The sequence below is a fragment of the Myotis daubentonii genome, chromosome 6 (assembly GCF_963259705.1).
Source record: "Myotis daubentonii chromosome 6, mMyoDau2.1, whole genome shotgun sequence".
NCBI classification, from domain to species: Eukaryota; Metazoa; Chordata; class Mammalia; order Chiroptera; family Vespertilionidae; genus Myotis; species Myotis daubentonii.
In genome coordinates this window covers 61,606,477-61,624,606 of record NC_081845.1, presented here as the reverse complement: position 1 = coordinate 61,624,606, position 18,130 = coordinate 61,606,477, and positions in this window count along the sequence as shown.

Here is an 18,130-nt window from a genome sequence, read left to right as displayed (position 1 = left end):
CCCTATCTTTCCTACCATTGGTTGCCCTAAGAATGATGTAAACTTCTGATTGGTCCAGAAAGTTATATGTGTTGCTGCACTTAAACAATAAAATCAGACTGTGTCTTGAACCGGTCTCCGGAGTCGGGCATGCTTCGTTAGGACTCCGTCGGCCTCACCCCCTGGGGACCCCCTGCTTCAGGGGAGGGTGGGGGTAAGGGGAAAAGATCAACCAAAGGACTCATATGCATGCATATAAGCCAAACCAATGGATATGGACAACAGGGGGATGAGAGCATGAGTGGGGAGGGGGAAGATGGGGCTTAATGGGGTGGAATGAGAATACATTTGAATTCCTTAACTAATAAAGAATTTAAAGATAAAAAAAATAGACAAGTGAATAAAAAAGTAGTGGCACATATACATATATATATATAAAAAAAATAGATGGTGACCCCAGGGAGCTGCCAGTCATGTGACCAAAATGGCAGCTGCCAAGTCACATGGGTCAAAATGGTGGCTGTCTAAACTGTTCTTTGACAGAAAAAATGATTTGTTTATTTTCACAACACCTGCCAGAGGCTGCCTTTCCAGACTCAACCAGAGATGCTCATTGACAGTGTGCTTGGCTACTGGCCTCATACACAAAGGCTGAAACTTGGGGCAATAAAAGAAAAGGGAGCCCAGCATATGAGGCTCAGCGGTTGAGCATTGACCTATGAACCAGAAGGCATTGTTCAATTCCCACTCAGGGCACCTGCCCAGGTTGTAGGCTCAGTCCCCAGTAGGAGGTGTGCAGGAGGCAGCTGATCAATGATTCTTTTTTATCATTGTTTTTTCTATCTCTCTCTCTCTCTCCCTTCTCTCTGAAATCAATAAAAATATACTTAAAAAAAAGAAAAGAAAAAGAAAATGGAGGTAGCAAGAGTCATAGATGGTCTCCAGGCTAGGAAACTGTCCGTTTTAAAACAAACTAAATTATATCATTCGCAATACTCAGCATGTGTTAAAAGGCATAGGTTTTGTTGTTGGTGATGGTGGTGGCATTTTTTAAATCTTTATTGTTGAGAGTATTACAGAGGTCCTCCTTCCCTACCCCCTCCACTCAGTTCCCACACTGGGCCAGACTTTCACCACCGTATTGTCTGTGTCCATAGGTAATGCATACATGCATATAAGATCTTTGGTTAATCTCTTCCCACACCCCTCCCCCCTCTCCTTCAAGATTCCTCAGTCTTTTCCATGTTTTCATGCCTTTGATTCTATTTTATTCACCAGTTTATTTTGTTCATTAGAGTTCTTATTCAATTATTTTGATTTTTAGATTTAATTGTTGATATATATTTTTTAGCATTTTATTGTTCATATTTTATCCTTTTTCCTTCTTCTTCTTCTTCTTCTTCTTCTTCTTCTTCTTCTTCTTCTTCTTCTTCTTCTTCTTCTTCTTCTTCTTCTTCTTCCTCTTCAAGATAACCTTCAACATTTCATGTAATGGTTTGGTGGTGATGAACACCTTTACCTTTTAATTGTCTGTGAAACTCTTTATCTGACCTTCAATTCTAAATGATAGTTTTGCTGGGTAGAGTAATCTTGGTTGTAGGTTCTGGATATTCATCACTTTGAATATTTCTTGCCACTCCTTTCTGTCCTGCATAGTTTCTATTGAGAAATCAGCTGACAGTTGTATGGGGGCTCCCTTGTAGGTAACTAACTGCTTTTCTCTTGCTGCTTTTAAGATTCTCTCTTTGTCTTTTAACACTTGACATTTTAATTATGATGCATTTTGGTGTGGGCCTCTTTAGGTTCCTCTTGTTTGAGACTCTGTGTGCTTCCTAGACTTGTAAGTCTATTTCTTTCACCAAGTAGAGGAAGTTTTCTGTAACTATTTCTTCAAATAGGTTTTTAATCTCTTACTCCCTCTCTTCTCCTTCTGACACCACCATAATTAAAATGGTGGTACACTTGAAGTTGTCCCAAAGGTTCCTTATACCATCTTCATATTTTTGGATTATTTTTTCTTTTTGCTCTTCTGATTGAGTGTTTTTTGATTACTCATATTCCAAAGCATTGATTTGATTCTTGGCATCTTCTACTCTACTGTTGAACCCCTTAAATTATTATTATTATTTTAATTTCAGTTAGTGTATGCTTAATTTCTGACTGGTCCTTTTTCTTTTTTTTCTTTTTTTATTGCTTAAAGTATTACAAAGGGTATTACATATGTATCCATTTTATCCCCCCGCCCTAGACAGTCCCCTAGCCTCCCCTATCACCCAGTGTCTTATGTCCATTGGTTATGCCTATACGCATGCACACAAGTCCTTTAGCTGATCTCCTACCCCCCCACCTCCCGCCCCCCAACCCTCCCCGGCCTTCCCGCTGCAGCTCGACAATCTGTTTGAGGCAGCTCTGCCTCTGTATCTATTATTGTTCAAAAGTTTATAATGGTCTCTATTGTCCACGAATGAGTGAGATCATGTGGTATTTTTCCTTTATTGACTGGCTTATTTCACTTAGCATAATGCTCTCCAGTTCCATCCATGACGTTGCAAATGGTAAGAGTTCCTTCCTTTTTAGAGCAGCATAGTATTCCATCATGTAGATGTACCACAGTTTTCTAATCCATTCATCTACTGATGGGCACTTAGGCTGTTTCCAGATCTTAGCTATGGTGAATTGTGCTGCTATGAACATAGGGGTGCATATATCCTTTCTGATTGGTGTTTCTGGTTTCTTGGGATATATTCCTAGAAGTGGGATCACAGGGTCAAATGGGAGTTCCATTTTCAGTTTTTTAAGGAAACTCCATACTGTCTTCCATAGTGGCTGCACCAGTCTGCATTCCCACCAGCAGTGCACAAGTGTTCCTTTTTCTCCACATCCTCTCCAGCACTTGTCGTTTGTTGATTTGTTGATGATAGCCCTGACTGGTCCTTTTTCATGTCTTTGAAATTCTCACTAAGATCCTTGAAAGTCTCAGTAAGTCCCATTAAGCTCTCATGAAGATCATTGAGTAACCTTATAACCATGGTTTTGAACTCTATATCCAGTAGTTTGCTTGCTTCTAATTCTTTCATTTGTGGCATGTTTCTTTGTCTCCACATTTTGGCTGCTTCCCTGCATTTGTTTCAATGTATTAGGTAGAACTGCTATGTCTCCTGGAATTGGTAGCATGGCCTTGTGTAGTAGGTGTCCTATAGGGCCCAGTGGCTCAGCCTCCCCAGTCACCTGAGCTAGGCACTCTAAGTGCACCCCTGTGTAAGCTGTGTGCATAATCTTGTAGTTTAGTCTTGATTGCTGCCGACTTTATGGGAGGAATTGACCTCTAGACCCATTGGCTGTGAGGACCAGCTGTGACTACAGTGGAAGAACTGCTATGCAGGAGACACCACTATGGAGCAAATAATTCAGTGGGGCTTTGGTGCTCACTGAAGTCTGCTCCTTGAGTGTGTTGCTTGTGCATGTGTAGAGTTGTAATCTGGTCTGGTCTGAAGCTGTTCACTGGGTGCACTGGCTCTGGAGCCTCCTGAGGGGTGCAAAGTCAGCCACTGCCTGGGGTTGCCTGGCAGGAGCTAGAGAGGGGTCTGCAGATTGCTGCTACTTGTATTTGGGTTGGAAGTGCTGAGGGGAGATCCAGCTGTGAAGCAAGACGGCTGGTGCTAGTGCCGTGTCTTGGGCCTTTTATTGATAGGTCTGGGGCATGCTGACTCTAGCTGTTACTTATTTGAGGGATTTTAGAAAGTCTGAAGCCTGATCCAGGACAGGCCATTCATATGGAAAAGCAGCCACAAATGGCTTGGGGGGGGGGGGGTGCTGCAAATTGGATGGCGCAGGGTCTCAGGGAATCACCAGGGTGGAGCAAACAGTGTGAGCCAGGCTGATGGACACTCAGATATGGCTGCCTGTCAGCCCTGTAATGGGGGAGGTCCCGGCACCGGAACAATGACCCCTGTGAACAGCCCTGTCTGGGAGAAAGTTGCCCCCAAGTTCCTGCTCCAATGCCAGTCCAATTCCTTCCTGTATGTGTCTGAGTCCCCCAAAGCCACCCTGAACTGGAGCTCAGAGGGATGGAGTCCAAGTTCATGTGCTGTCCCTTTAAAAGGAACACGTGTTTCTTCAGAAGCCTCCATGTTACTCAGCCACAATCCCTGCTGGTTTTTATAGCCCAAAGTTATGGGGACTTCTCTTTCCAGCCCTGGACCCCTTGCCTGGGGTGTCTGGTGCGGGGCTGGGACCCCTTGCTCCTCACAGGGGGCCTTTGCAGCTAAGATATCCCTCCCGATTTAAAAAACGGCACATGTGGATGTTGGACCAGCCTGTTCTATGCCTCCGCCTCTTCTACCTATCTTGATGTACTTTCTTCTTTACTTCTCTAGTTGTAGGACTTCCTTTCAGCCAGGTTTCAGGTGGTTCTGAATAATGGTGCTCTGTATTTTAGTTGTAATTTTGATGTGGTTGTGGGAGGCATTTACCTATACCACCGTCTTGGTTCTTCAAGGCATAGTTGTTTTTTTTTTTAATTCAAGTGTTCAAAGCTTTCATGAGAGTTCTTTAATTATGTTACTAACTGACAGACCGATTTCATTGATCCCCCAAATCTCCCTTACTTCTCAAACAATAGGCTTCTAAAATGAGGGGTTGGCTAAAGCGAATGAAACAAACTTTGTCAGAAGGCACCATCACATCCATAACCAGTGAAATATTAATATGCCATTTTATTCTATCTCATATGGACAATTCCTTTAACATGGTCATTTTTGTTGAGGAATTTGAACAAACTGCAAATCTCTCTGTATTCAAGAGTCTGACTTAAATATGCACAAACCTCATCCAGAAAGACCACATATGAAAACAGAGTGTTGAACCCCATCATTGCCTTGTCCTACAAGCACCATAATGCATCCTTATTGTCTCTCTAGTAAAATCACCATAAGAATTCACAGACATCTGTGGTTCTGTCTTATTTCAGGAAATAATATGAATGAAGTGCCAGCAGCACTAGGATGGACATGAGATGGCAAAGCCAGAATCAGGGGACACAGAGAACAGGGCCCCCCCAACACCTAACCAGGGGCCAGAGCACAGATGCAGTGAACACCACCCAGATCTGAGCAGGATGAAAGGCTTGCAGCAGTTCAGAAGCAAAATCCAGGAGCCAAGGTATCATGAAGGTAAGAATAGAGTTGGAATCTCCTGGAAAGCTGATATCAGTAACTGAAGAACAAAAGCCTCCCCCATAAGCATATGGACGGGTTGCCTTCATCCTATTTTACATGTTTGAACCATTGCAGACCTGCATCTGGTTCTCCCCATCAGTATAAGAGCTTTCATTACGTCCTCAAGTAAATGGTCCCCTTTTCCTAAGTTCTGGCGGTGCCTTTCGCTGATCAGTGGTCCACCACAGGCCATAAAATATCAACGTCTCCGCTCTCAAGGCGAGCCTGCTGCCCCCCCCCCCCCCCCCGGTTCCTCATCTCTGTGCTCATGAGAGTGTTTCTTCTGTGTCTCATGTTGTAAGACCTTTAATCCCAGGGTTATTGAGAGCGAGCATCAACGCCTGCTCTCTGTGTGCCCTCGTGCAGTGGCAATGTCTGCAGCCTGTTCTGCTTCACCAAGTTAAAGATTCAAAACCGACACCGCCGCTATAAAAATAAAATGACAAAGTGTCTAATCTTCCCTACTGAATAGAATAGGAGAAACAAACCTGAAAGAGTTAAGAAACTTAGTAATGATTTTTTTTTTAGAGGAAGTTTAACTGTAAATAGTAGGTGACAGATTCCAAGTCTCTGCTCCCCAAGTCCAAAGTTCAATTCTCTATCAAACTCTATCCTATAAAAAGTAAATATATGTCACATGTTCCCCAAATAAACATTACTTTTTTTATCTGCAAATAAATGTATGCCAAAAGTCCAAGAATTTCTGATAGAGTAGGAGGTGTGGACTCCCAGGAAGAATGCAATAATTATTTAATAATTAATCAAACAACAAGCCCTAAAAAAAGTGTTGCATAAATAGTGAAATGTGAGAATTTCCTAAAAAATTTTTTAAAGTATTTCTGGAACAAAAGGGGAAAAGTGATAAATTAAAACAATGAAAACATGCTAAATATAGTTTTTAAATGGGAGCATAAGTGACACAAATAACTAAGATTAAAAGGAGAAACAATAATTTTAGCCCTGAGTGACATTTTAAAGTATATTTATGCTGATTTTTTTCAAAAGTTTAAATATTTACATAAATTATGTCTAAAATTAATTGTACCTATAGAATGCCTGTTGCTTTCGTTTTCTAGAAATATAAAGATAGGTTCTCTGTGTAGTGTATCTGAGAATATTCTGCTTTTAGTTCTTTGGTCTTCATGGAACACTGAAGCAAAAATGATTCCTGGGTATCATTGTGCTTGTGACTTCGGGGGAAGCAATCTGCCCTTGCACTTCTATCCTGTAACCCAGCGGTTCTCAACCTGTGGGTCGCGACCCCTTTGGGGGTCGAATGACCCTTTCACAAGGGTCACCTAAGACCATCGGAAAACACATACATAATTACATATTGGTTTTGTGATTAATCACTATGCTTTAATTATATTCAATTTGTAACAATGAAATTGGGGATCACCACAACGTGAGGAACTGTACTAAAGGGTCGCGGCATTAGGAAGGTTGAGAACCACGGCCTTAACCAGTTATATTTATAGAGTGCTATTGAGGTGATCCAAGAACATGGGGAGAAACCTGGTCAGTGAAACCCACAAGCTAAAGGGGAATATGTAAAGGTAACCCCAAGCCAAATATTATAGACTATAATGCCTCAGAAGGGAGACAATCCAACAGGGGTTAAAATATTCAGCAAAGGGCGGGGCTAGTGTGGCTAATTGGTTGAGTATCAACCCATGAACCAGGAAGTCATGTTTCTATTCCTTTTCAGGGCTCATGCCTACGTTGCCTGCTTGATCACCAGTAAGAGGCGTGCAGGAGGCACCAATCAATTATTCTCTCATCATTGATGTCTCTCTCTCTCCTTCTCCCTTCCTCTCCCTGAAATCAATAAAAACATTTTAAAAAATATTCAGCAAAGACCTAATAGAAGAAGTAGGGTTCAAATGTGCTTTGAAAAATTAAGTGGGAAAAAAAATAGCAAGTGCTTTTAAAGTGAGAGGAACTGCATAACACAAGAATGCCAGCAGCGATATTTGTGATTTAATCACTAATCAAAACCCAAAACAATTACCCAGTCTTATTGAAATAGAACAGTGGTTCTCAACCTTGGCTGCACATTAGAATCACCTGGGAATCTTTTTAAAACCCTGATTAAGGACCTCCTCCTCCAGAAATTCTGTTTCTTTGTTGTGTGTTGGGGCCACAACATTAGTAACAAAGAAACAGAATTTCCGGAGGATGGGGCCCAGAAATCAGGATTTTAAAAAAGATTCCCAGGTGATTCTAATGTGCAGCCACGGCTGAGAACCACTGAAATATAAGTTAACTTGAATCAATTAGCAGGGGCTACATTAGCAGCAGGTTGGCGCTAATTTAACTTGTTTCTACATCAGAGTATTGTTAAAGGCACAGAATGTCATGTGTATCTCCAGAAACTCGTTATTCGGGACACTCGTAAGTCAAGGCCCCACTGTAGTTTTTTATTCTTACACCAACTGAATTTAATTTTTTCTCTTATAGACAACAGATTTATCTTCAGATGCATCTCAGTATTTAATTATTCAAAATGTTTACATTCAAACAGCGCAGAGACACCTATCAGGTACCTGAAAAAGGAGCTGGGCCACAGCGAGAATGGTACCAGAAAGCCTCAGACCCTCCAGGGGCAGTCAATCCCCAGAATGATCTATCCAGAATGAAAAGCCAGCATACCTTTCACAAATGTACTCATGCTTCTCAAACTGGGTCTCTCCCACCTACGTACATATATTCCAGCTCCTCTCCATCTGTGAAGGAGAGGAGGTCCTTGTACCCAGAGTAAAAGGACTGAGAGTGCTGTAGAGAATGGAAATTTTAGACATCCAGAAGTAGCAGTGAATAGCTTCAATCAATTCTTTGGATGAACTTGGATTTGATATAAAAGATGTTACACAAAACAGTTCCATCTGAAGAAAATAATGTTTTCTAGTCAAAAGAAGAAGAGTGAGTAACTGTGATGCATGCCACTCTCATGATTTCTTTTTATTTCTTTGTTTTATGTACAGCTTGAATATTTGAGACTTGGGTAATAGAGGCTCTGCAAGATCTTAAGATTTTTATCTTTCTTTGAATTTAGTTTAAAAATGAAAAGCTCCTAGTTGTTATGGCTCCCTGTATTTTGTAATTTAAGTGAAAAACACCGAAAATAGGTGTTCTTAAATCTAGACCTCAGTCATGTCTATTTGTGCTTTTTCTCATGCTTTTCTAAACTAGACTTACACTTAGCAAAAAGCTTAGTAGCATAATTACAGTGCTTTAAAAGATTTTTTTTTTTACATTTTTAAAGTCTAAATCTGCATCTGGTACATTTAAAGATGCATCAATAAATTATAAAACTTGACAGCTATTAAGGTTTTTGACATATATTACAAAATCAAAAAAATATACATGCATAGTTTTCAGAGTACACTATTTTAATTTTCCTAATGCCTAAAGGAACTATCTAAAAATCTTTGATGATGTTAAATTTATTTTGTAAATCAATTTTTCATATAAAATTATGAATTATAGATAGATATATTTATTATACGTGTTATATTTCTAATAAAGATCTACTAAAATCAAAAATATTGCCCTAGCTGGTTTTTCTCAGTGGATAGAGCATCAGCCTGTAGACTGAAGGGTTCCAGGTTCGATTCTGGTCAAGGGCAACATGCCCAGGTTTCGGGCTCAGTCCCCAGTAGGGGCGTGCAGGAGGCAGCCAATCAATGATTCTCATCATTGATGTTTCTATCTCTCTCTCCCTCTCCCTTCCTCTCTGAAATCAATGAAAATATATTAAAAACTATCTTTTGATAAAAATCAGAAATGTCAACATGATTCAAAATTTAAATCTGATTCTTTGTATGCAATATTTCAATTTAATATATCCTCCTCTATTACTGAAAAATAACTAGATACTTACTTTTTATATTATTTGTATGCTGCTAAAACTATGCTCGCTCCTCTTAGGGGATTTTCCCCTACTGCTAACAGCTAAGTTTATTGTTTCCACTTCCAAATTGCTTTTTATTGTTGTTAAATCTTTAAAAAAAATAGCCTTATCTCAAAATCTAGCCAACTAAGTTTGCCTTCTCTGTACCACTTAATATTATATCACTCATCTCTCTGAAACAAACACATAATAGAATCCTTCCATAGTCTTTTTCATCTTCTTACTCCTCTACATAAATATTTCAAATTGAACTATATCTGTCTTTTTCTTTTAAGTATAAAACCTGCAAAAGTAATTCTATGAGATAATTTGTCTCCAATGGGTTTCTGAGTTGTGTCTACCTTTGCATGTACCTGCTTTGTCCACAAGCAAATTTTAATATTCAGGGATCCAAAGAAAACTATCATTGAAAAAAAAATCTAGTATTAGATTATACAGTTATTAGCCATTATCAAAAGTATGTATAAAAATAAAATATTTTATTTTTTTATAGCATTAGACAAATTTTATAATGCTCATTTTATTTTTATCAGTGAAGCAATCAAACATTTAAAAGAGTTTTTTCATATTTCACTGGAATAGCTTTAATTTAAAAATTTAACAACTTTGCAGCATAAATTTTATTGAACCAACTCATTTAAATTAATTCAACTTGCCATTTTTAAGTTTTCAACTTGCTTAACTGGTGCCCACAAAATGGATAATATATAGAAACTATATTCAATATTAAATATTGCTTTGTAAAAATTAGAAAAAGACGTAACCATAAGCAAAAGTAAATAATTACACAACTGTCCCAATAAAGTGAACTTGTAAATGTCTAAATAGGAGTGATTTTTGTTTTTGGTTGTTTTTTTCTCTTTTGCTATTTATTAGCCAACAAAAGTGTTTTGACTAAATCTTATTGACACAAAATTCTGGGAAATGAAATTGTGATTCATTTATATCAGATGTGCCTGCAATCCACATTTTAATTAAAAGGACAATAAACATTCAGTTAAAAAGATTGGAAATAGGATGTTATTTTGAAAAGTATGTATTATTTTTCTATTATTTAAGACTGTTAAAACTTTTTTAAAATTTTATGATTCTGTTTATTTTTTTATTGATGTTATTGACATGTAACATATTAGTTTTAGGTGTACAAAATAATAAATAAACAATAAAAAAATAATCACAATCATTTAACCTGATGATTTCAACAGTTGAATGTGTTTGATGGAATTATTATTTATAGAAGATAGCTAAAAAGCATCTGCACTACTATATATATTAAATACTTTCTACTGAATGAGCCAATTAAGATACTAACATGTCTGGAGAAATAAAAAGTTTGTGTTAAAAAGAAAATGCACTTTCTTCACAGCAGTGACTTACTGAATCAAATAAAATGGGTCAAAAGCTGTCCCCACTTTCGGTAAGACTACAAATCTTTCTATGAACTTGGTCAACACAATAACATTAAGCATTTAAACAGAGTCCTGGTGTCATATAGCCCAGTTCTTCAATTATGAAATATATTTTTCTGCTGCATAGATTAGTTTTAAAAGTGAATTGATCACCAGTTAAGTGCAGTAGCTGACATAGCAGGAGTTATTTTTGTAACACTTTTTGAGAGAAACACAATGATTTTTCTTAGCCTTAGTTTATAATCCTGGATCCATCAAAAATTTTCCTAGTGCCTATTAAAAAATCCTTCGTGGAGATGAAAATGGTTCTTATCCTGACTTTCTCCCCAGAAGTAGCATTCTAAATCATAAAATCCTTTTCTCTAGTTAATGTTATTTCCCATGTCATTTTCTCATGTCTGCCACTCTTGTCATCCCACGGCTCCTCGTTGCCCTCCAGCCCACGTATATTCTTCTGAACTCTGCCTTCAAACCTGTCGACTGGTTGGCCCAAGATAAAACACATGTATGATTTTGTCTTACCTCTGAATGGCATATGAAAATCCACATTTTGCAGAAACCTTTATTAATGAATCCTAGTTATTTTAAGTCCATGAATATAATCCCTGCTATTCTATTTAACTCACTGGCTGTATCTTTGCCACTCAGGTATCTGTTTCTTTTCTTCCTTGTTAATAAATTCCTTGAAGAAATGGTGTCAAGTATTCCTTAAGTATGTATTCTGAAACTTGGAACTCAAGTGAGCATCATCCTACTTGTTGGCCACCACGGAAGAAGAAACATAATAAACAAAATGAACCGCAGTTCTCGTTCATTTAAGCCTGGGAATTTACAGAAAGCAAGGGCAATGGCTGAAGTTGGTTTCCTTGAGAGCAGGGGGAAAAAGTGATAATATTTAATGAACTATGTTAATACATTATAAAATTCCTAAATTGTAATTTGTAATCAAAACAGTTGGTGGCACCTTTGAAGCAAGTTTTTTATATTTGACAGTATGTTGCCTGCAAATTCTTAGACAATTACATTAATATTAATATACAAAGCTTTCATAATTACATTGGCTTAGATATATTTTCTGACATTCATAAAATACTATTTAATATAACATATATATATATATATATATATATATATATATATATGAAAAACACACAGAATAATAGCAACTGTGACCCCCAAATAACAGTACTTATTACTTATTTGTAAGAGTTTTAGCCTGATAAAAAATTTAATTCCTCTTAAAAGCAAATCTAGAGTCCCTCTGAAACTGTATATAAATATATACTTTTTTTTTAACCAAACACAATATCAGACTCAACAGTGTGGGAAGAGTTGAGGAGACTTATTAATACCTTCTTACAGGTCCCCAGGCTTCTTAGATCTTCTTTCCCATTAGGCTGTTACATGGCTTAAAGTTCCTACTAGATAAAGTTATTCTTTGGGTAAAAATATTACAAACTCAATGTCATTTATTTAAAAGGCAAATGTCCTTTAGAGGTGTCAGGCATTGAGGCTTATCCACTATTACCATTGAGAGAAGTTAAGGCAGAACATAATCAGGGATTATATAAATAGATACTTATGTAAGGCTTTATAGCTTTTGTTTGGGCTGGTGAGAGATAATTAATCTCACTTCTTTCCTAAATTTCAAACCAAATAAGAGGTAGGTTCATACAAAGGAAGGTAAAAATTTATAAAGTGGGATTGAGAATGCAGCTTTGACCAGCAGACAAATGTACTACTGAAAACTTTACCACAACATTCTACCTACCCACTTCCCAACTGCTCTGGAAGTTGAAATAAGGAAGAGTGAAGGGGAAATGTATCATTCTTCTGAACAGTGTAATGTCCCAGAGGAACAAAGCTGGGCACCAGTTAAACTGGTAAGGACAGATTTTAATCAGTTATATACTACTAGAGGCCCAGTGCACAGATTCGTGTATGGTGGGGTCCCTCGGCCTGGCCTGTGGGGATCGGGCCAAAACTGGCTCTCCGACATCCCCCAAGGGGTCCTGAATTGTGAGAGGGTGCAAGCCAGGCGGAGACACCCCTCTGGTGCAGGATTGGGGCCAGGGAGGGACCAAGGGAGGACTCTAGGGTGTGTTCGGCCCATCTCACCCAGTCCTGACCGGCTGGACCCCAGCAGCAAGCTAACCTACTGGTCAGAGCATCTTCCCCCTGGTGGTCAGTGCACGTCATAGTGACTGGTCAAATGGTCGAACACTTAGCATATTAGGCTTTTATTATATAGGATTGTAACTGGGAAGAGGACCCAGCTTGAACTCAGCTGTACTTTGATTTGTTTAGAAGTGACTGGCATTTCAAAGGGAGAATGAAGGAAAACGGGAAATGCTATGAATTTGAGCAGAGTTAGGGTGGTAAAAAAAAATTACGAAGAGTTGGTCAGATTAAATGCCAATTAGGCCAGATTATTCTTTTAGCTGACAGCTATGACAGTTAGGATTTTATCCTCAAAAACACTGGGAAACAGAGGCCCAATCTTAGGTGATTATATTTAAAATAAATGGGTGTCAAGTCCTTGAGAAAGATACTTCTGAGTTTTAGGAGATACATGTACACATCTCAGAGGGACAGAAACAGATTAACTATTGTAAACTCTTTTTAGTTAATGCTCTAAGAAAGGTCAGGGGTCTATCTCAGGTGTTGGCTAGAACAGATAGTAAATTCTTTGACAGCCCTGAGCTTGTCCAGATAAAAACTCAAATGAGGTTGGCTGGGTTGTCCAAGGGACTCAAGCTTAGGCTAGTAGAGAAGCCATGCTGGAGTTTGGTCAAATCTCCTTTTGCAGGGGTTTGAATGGAGTGTTCTGCTGAGATTGTTGCAGTCCTTTATAGCCCACAAAGAAAATTCTCAGAGAGGCAGGGTTAGAGCGTGCTCTGTGCCTCTGCTCAGTCTCTAAGGAGGGCTGGGAAAGGATGAGAGTCTTGCCAATAGAACCAGGAAAGCTGATGTTTCTATTCTTCAAAGCCAGGTGGCGTACCGGGAGGGGGCGTGGGGATGGTTCCCCTGGGATGATTTTGCCCCCAAAGGAACATTTGGCAATATCTAGAGATATTTTGTTTGTCACATTAGAAGGAGAGCCTATTGTTGATGGCATCCAGTAGGTAGAGCTGAAATGCTATGGTAGGGGAGAAAAATAATGTTCCCTCTACTATTGTGAGTTTCTGGGTGAGATCCCTATAATAAAAGACAGATTAACAAAAGAAAAAGAAACATGTTATTAACATATATAGCTCATGTTTACATGGGAGATACTAAGAGGAAGGTGAGTACTCAAAGACGTGTCTTAGAATTTAGGGTCATAATAGGGAAAGGGGAGTGGGTGGAGATGTGGGCCTCTTAGAAGAGAGCAAATACTTTTTAGAGAAAGATGGACAGGTAGAAGATGTGTTAGCTTGTGACAAAAGTTTGTCTAGGTGTGGTATCAATTTCTCATCTCCTCTACTGTGATGAGTCAGTGATTCCTGGTTGGTAAAACTTCCTTGGGGTGGGGTATTTATGACAAATGAGTTCCTTTTGGGGACTCTGTCTTTAGGCAGATAAGGGAAGTTTAGAGAAAGCCTCTTCCTCATTTGCTGTTTTGCAAGTGCCTACCGCTCAAAATAATCAGTATACCAGAGCGGCATATTTTGGGGTGGCATGACCTGCTACTCTTTACTACTAAGCATTCTTTAATGCACAGTACAGTAAATACACCAACAAAGAATTATCCAGCCCCAAAAGTCAATTTTTGCAAGGTTGGAAAACCCTGTCCAAGTGTTTACAGTGCTCTTTAACATTCATCACTCATATTTTTTCCACAATTGCCACATGGGAAAGGGATGAGATATACCATCGATTAGCATAAAACAGAGCTGAATCTCAAAGTCTAAAAGATTTTTCTCAGCATTACATACTTGAATCCAAACTTCTGATTTTGAATGGTAATATGCTCCCTTTTGAAGAGGGTATATAAGCAAGTGAAGTACCACAGCTCCCTGGAATAAAAGGCTTAAAAGAGGACCAAAGTGGAGAAGTTTTAGTAATCAACCACGCAACTTGGTAGAGCAAGAAAAGGGATGATGAGTTTACCCAACTAAAGGGGGTTCCTTTCCCGGTGAGCATCAAAGCCCAATACAATTCAAAGAAAGTAAAGGTTATGAACAATTATATGACAACAAATTGGACAGTCTGAATGAAATGGATAAGTTTCTAGAAACATACAATCTTTCAAGACTGAATCAGGAAGAATCAGAGAGAATCTGAATAGACAGATTACAACTAGTGAAACTGAAGCAGCAATTAAAAAAAAAAATCCCAACAAACAAAAGTCCTGGACCTCATGGCTTCACAGATGAATTTTACCAAACATTCAAAGAACTAACACTTACCCTCCTCAAACTGTTTCAAAAAATTCAAGAGGAGGGAAGACTCCCAAACTCATTTTATGAGCCCAGCATTATCCTAATTCCAAAACCAGATAAAACACTATCCTCCTATCTAATAAAAGAGAAAAATGGTAATTGGCGTACAATGATACCCTTTTCATTGGCTAATCAGGGCTATATGCAAATTAACTGCCAACTATGATTGGCAGTTAACTGCCAACTATGATTGGCAGTTAACTGCCAACAAGATGGCGATTAATTTGCATATGTAGGCACAATGCAGGGAGGCGAAAGGGAAAGCAGGAAGAAGCCCCCTGCCACTGACAGTGATCGGAAACCCAGGGGGGAGATAAGAGCTGGGGGGCAGGGCAAAGGCGGCCAGGGCCGCCTTTGCCCTGCCCCCCAGCCATGATCGGAGAATCAGGCGCCTTTTCCGCCCTGGCCAGTGATAGCAGGAAGTAGGGGTGGAGCCAGCGATGGGAGCTGGGCATGGTCGAAGCTGGCAGTCCCGGGAGCTAGGGGTCCCTTGCCTGGGCCTAAAGCAAAGCCCATGATCGCGGGGCCGCTGCAGCTGCGGGTCCCCGCTGCCCGGGCCGGATGCCTAGGCCAGAGGCGTTAGGCCTGGGCCGGGGCAGAGCCTGCAACCGCGGGGAGCTGAAGGTCCCCTGCCCAGGCCTGACACCTCTGCCGGAGGCCTCAGGCCTGGTCAAGGGGCCGATCCGGTGATAGGTGATCGGAGGGTGATGAGGGTCAACTCCTCTGGCCGAGGCATCAGGCCTGGGTGGGGGGCGGAGCCGGGGATTGGGGGGATATGATGGTCCCCTTGCCCAGGCCTGAAGCCTGGGTCAGAGGCGTCAGGCTTGGGCGGGGGGTGGAGCAAGCGATCAGAGGGAGATGGGGGTCCCCTGCCCAGGCATGATTCCTGGGCCAGAGGCCTCAGGCCTGGGCGGGGGCCAGAGCCAGTGATCAGGGGGAGATGGGGGTCCCCTGTCCAAGCCTGAAACCTCTGGCGGAGGCGTCAGGCCTGGGCAAGGGGCCGATCAGGCGATTGGAGGGTGATGGGGGTCAACGCCTGAGGGCTCCCAGTATGTGAGAGGGGGCAGGCTGGGCTGAGGGACACTCCCCTCCCCACACACACCCAGTGCACGAATTTCGTGCACCGGGCCCCTAGTAAAGAAATAAAATTATAGGCCAATATCCCTGATGAACATAGATGCTAAAATCCTCAACAAAATATTAGCAATCCAGATCCAGCAACACATGAAAAAGATCATACACCATGATCAAGTGGGATTTATTCCCGAGATAAAATATTGGTACAATTTCTGCAATGAATGTGATAAACAACATAAACAAAATGAAGGGTAAAAAGCACATGATCATATCAGTAGATGCAAAAAAACATTTGATAAAATCCAGCACTCATTTATGTTAAAAACTCTCACACAGTGGGAATAGAGGGAACATACCTCAACATAATAAAGGCCATATATGACAAACCCAAAGCCAACATCATACTCAATGGGAAAAAACTACAAGCATTTCCCTTAAGATCAAGAACAAGATAGATATGTCCACTTTTACCACTATTATTCAAAATAGTCCTAGCCATAGCAATCAGACAAAAAGAAGAAAGAAAAGCCATCCAAATTTGAAAGAAAGAAAGAAGCAAAACTCATTATTTACAGATGTCATGGTGCTGTATATAGAGTACCCTAAAGACTACTAGAACACACCTAGAAATAAATGTAACCAAGGATGTTACAGACCTGTACTCAAAAAATTATAAGACACTGAGGAAAGAAACTGAAGAAGATATAAATAAGTAGAAGCATACACTATGTTCATGGGTTGGAAGGATTAATATCATTAAAATGTCCATGCTACCTAAAGAAATCTATAGATTAAATACAATTCCTACCAAGATACAAATGGCACATTTCACTGAACTAGGACAAATATTCCAAAAATGTGTATGGAACCACAAAAGGCCCCAAATAGCCATGGCAATCTTGGGAAAGAAGAACAAAGTTGGATGAATCAAGCTTACCTGATATCAAACTATACTACAAGGCCATAGTAATCAAAACAGCATGATATTGACATAAAGACAGACATGTAGATCAATGGAACAAAGAGCCCAGAAATAAACCCATACCTTTATGGTCAATTAAAATTGGACAAAGGAGGCAAAAACATGCAATGGAATAAAGATAGTGTATTCAATAAATGGTGTTGGGAAAATTAAACAGATGTGTGCACAAAAATGAAATTAGACCACCAATTTACAACATAAGTAAGAATAAACTCAAAAAGGATTAAAGACTTAAACATTAGACTCAAAGCCATAAAAATTGTAGAAGAAAACATAGGCAGTATATATCAGACATTTGTCATAGTAGCAATGTTTTTTTCCTGATATATCTCTTTGGGCAAAGGAAACAAAAGAAAGAATAAATAAATGGGACTACATCAAATTAAAAAGTTTTTGCACAGCCAAGGTAACCATCAACACAATAAAAAGACAACCCACTGAATGAGAGAACGTTATTTGCTAATAATACATCTGGTAAGAAATTAATATTCAAAATTTATGAAGAACTCATACAACTCAACACCAAAAACAAACAAACAATCCAATTAAAAAATTGGCAAAGGACTCGAATAGACACTTATTTAAAGAGGATATACAGATGGCCAATGTCACTGGAGAAAGAACACATGTGAATGGGCGGGCGAACATGTGCTACCTAGATGGGCCTCTGTTAAGCTTTGATTATATTACCTTGGGCTTAGGAAGGAATAAGATTTCTTTCAAACTAACCAATGTCTTTCCTGGCTCTTTGTGGGTTTGTCTTGGGTCCTTCCTCTATCCAATCCCTTTCCTAGGTTTCATGCCCTCACACAATCTGATCCTTTCTCAGGCAAGGCACCTTTCCTCTGTGGTCACCATCTTACTGCACATGCCTCAAAGTTCTACTGTGTCATCTGATTTCTAGTGCACATGGCTTCCCTCCCCCTGGGCCATCTTGGCTCCTACTCCACATGCACCCAGCGTAGGAATTTCTCCTTCACTGGTTCCTCCTCCACCCTGTAATCTGCAGGGAATAGACTGGTGGTTCCCTGGGAGGATTGGAAAGCCTGACCTCCCACCCTGCGAGAAGGAGGGGACAGATGTGTGCCAATCCCCTTGGTGGGGATGTGGACATTCCCCTGGGTATAGGA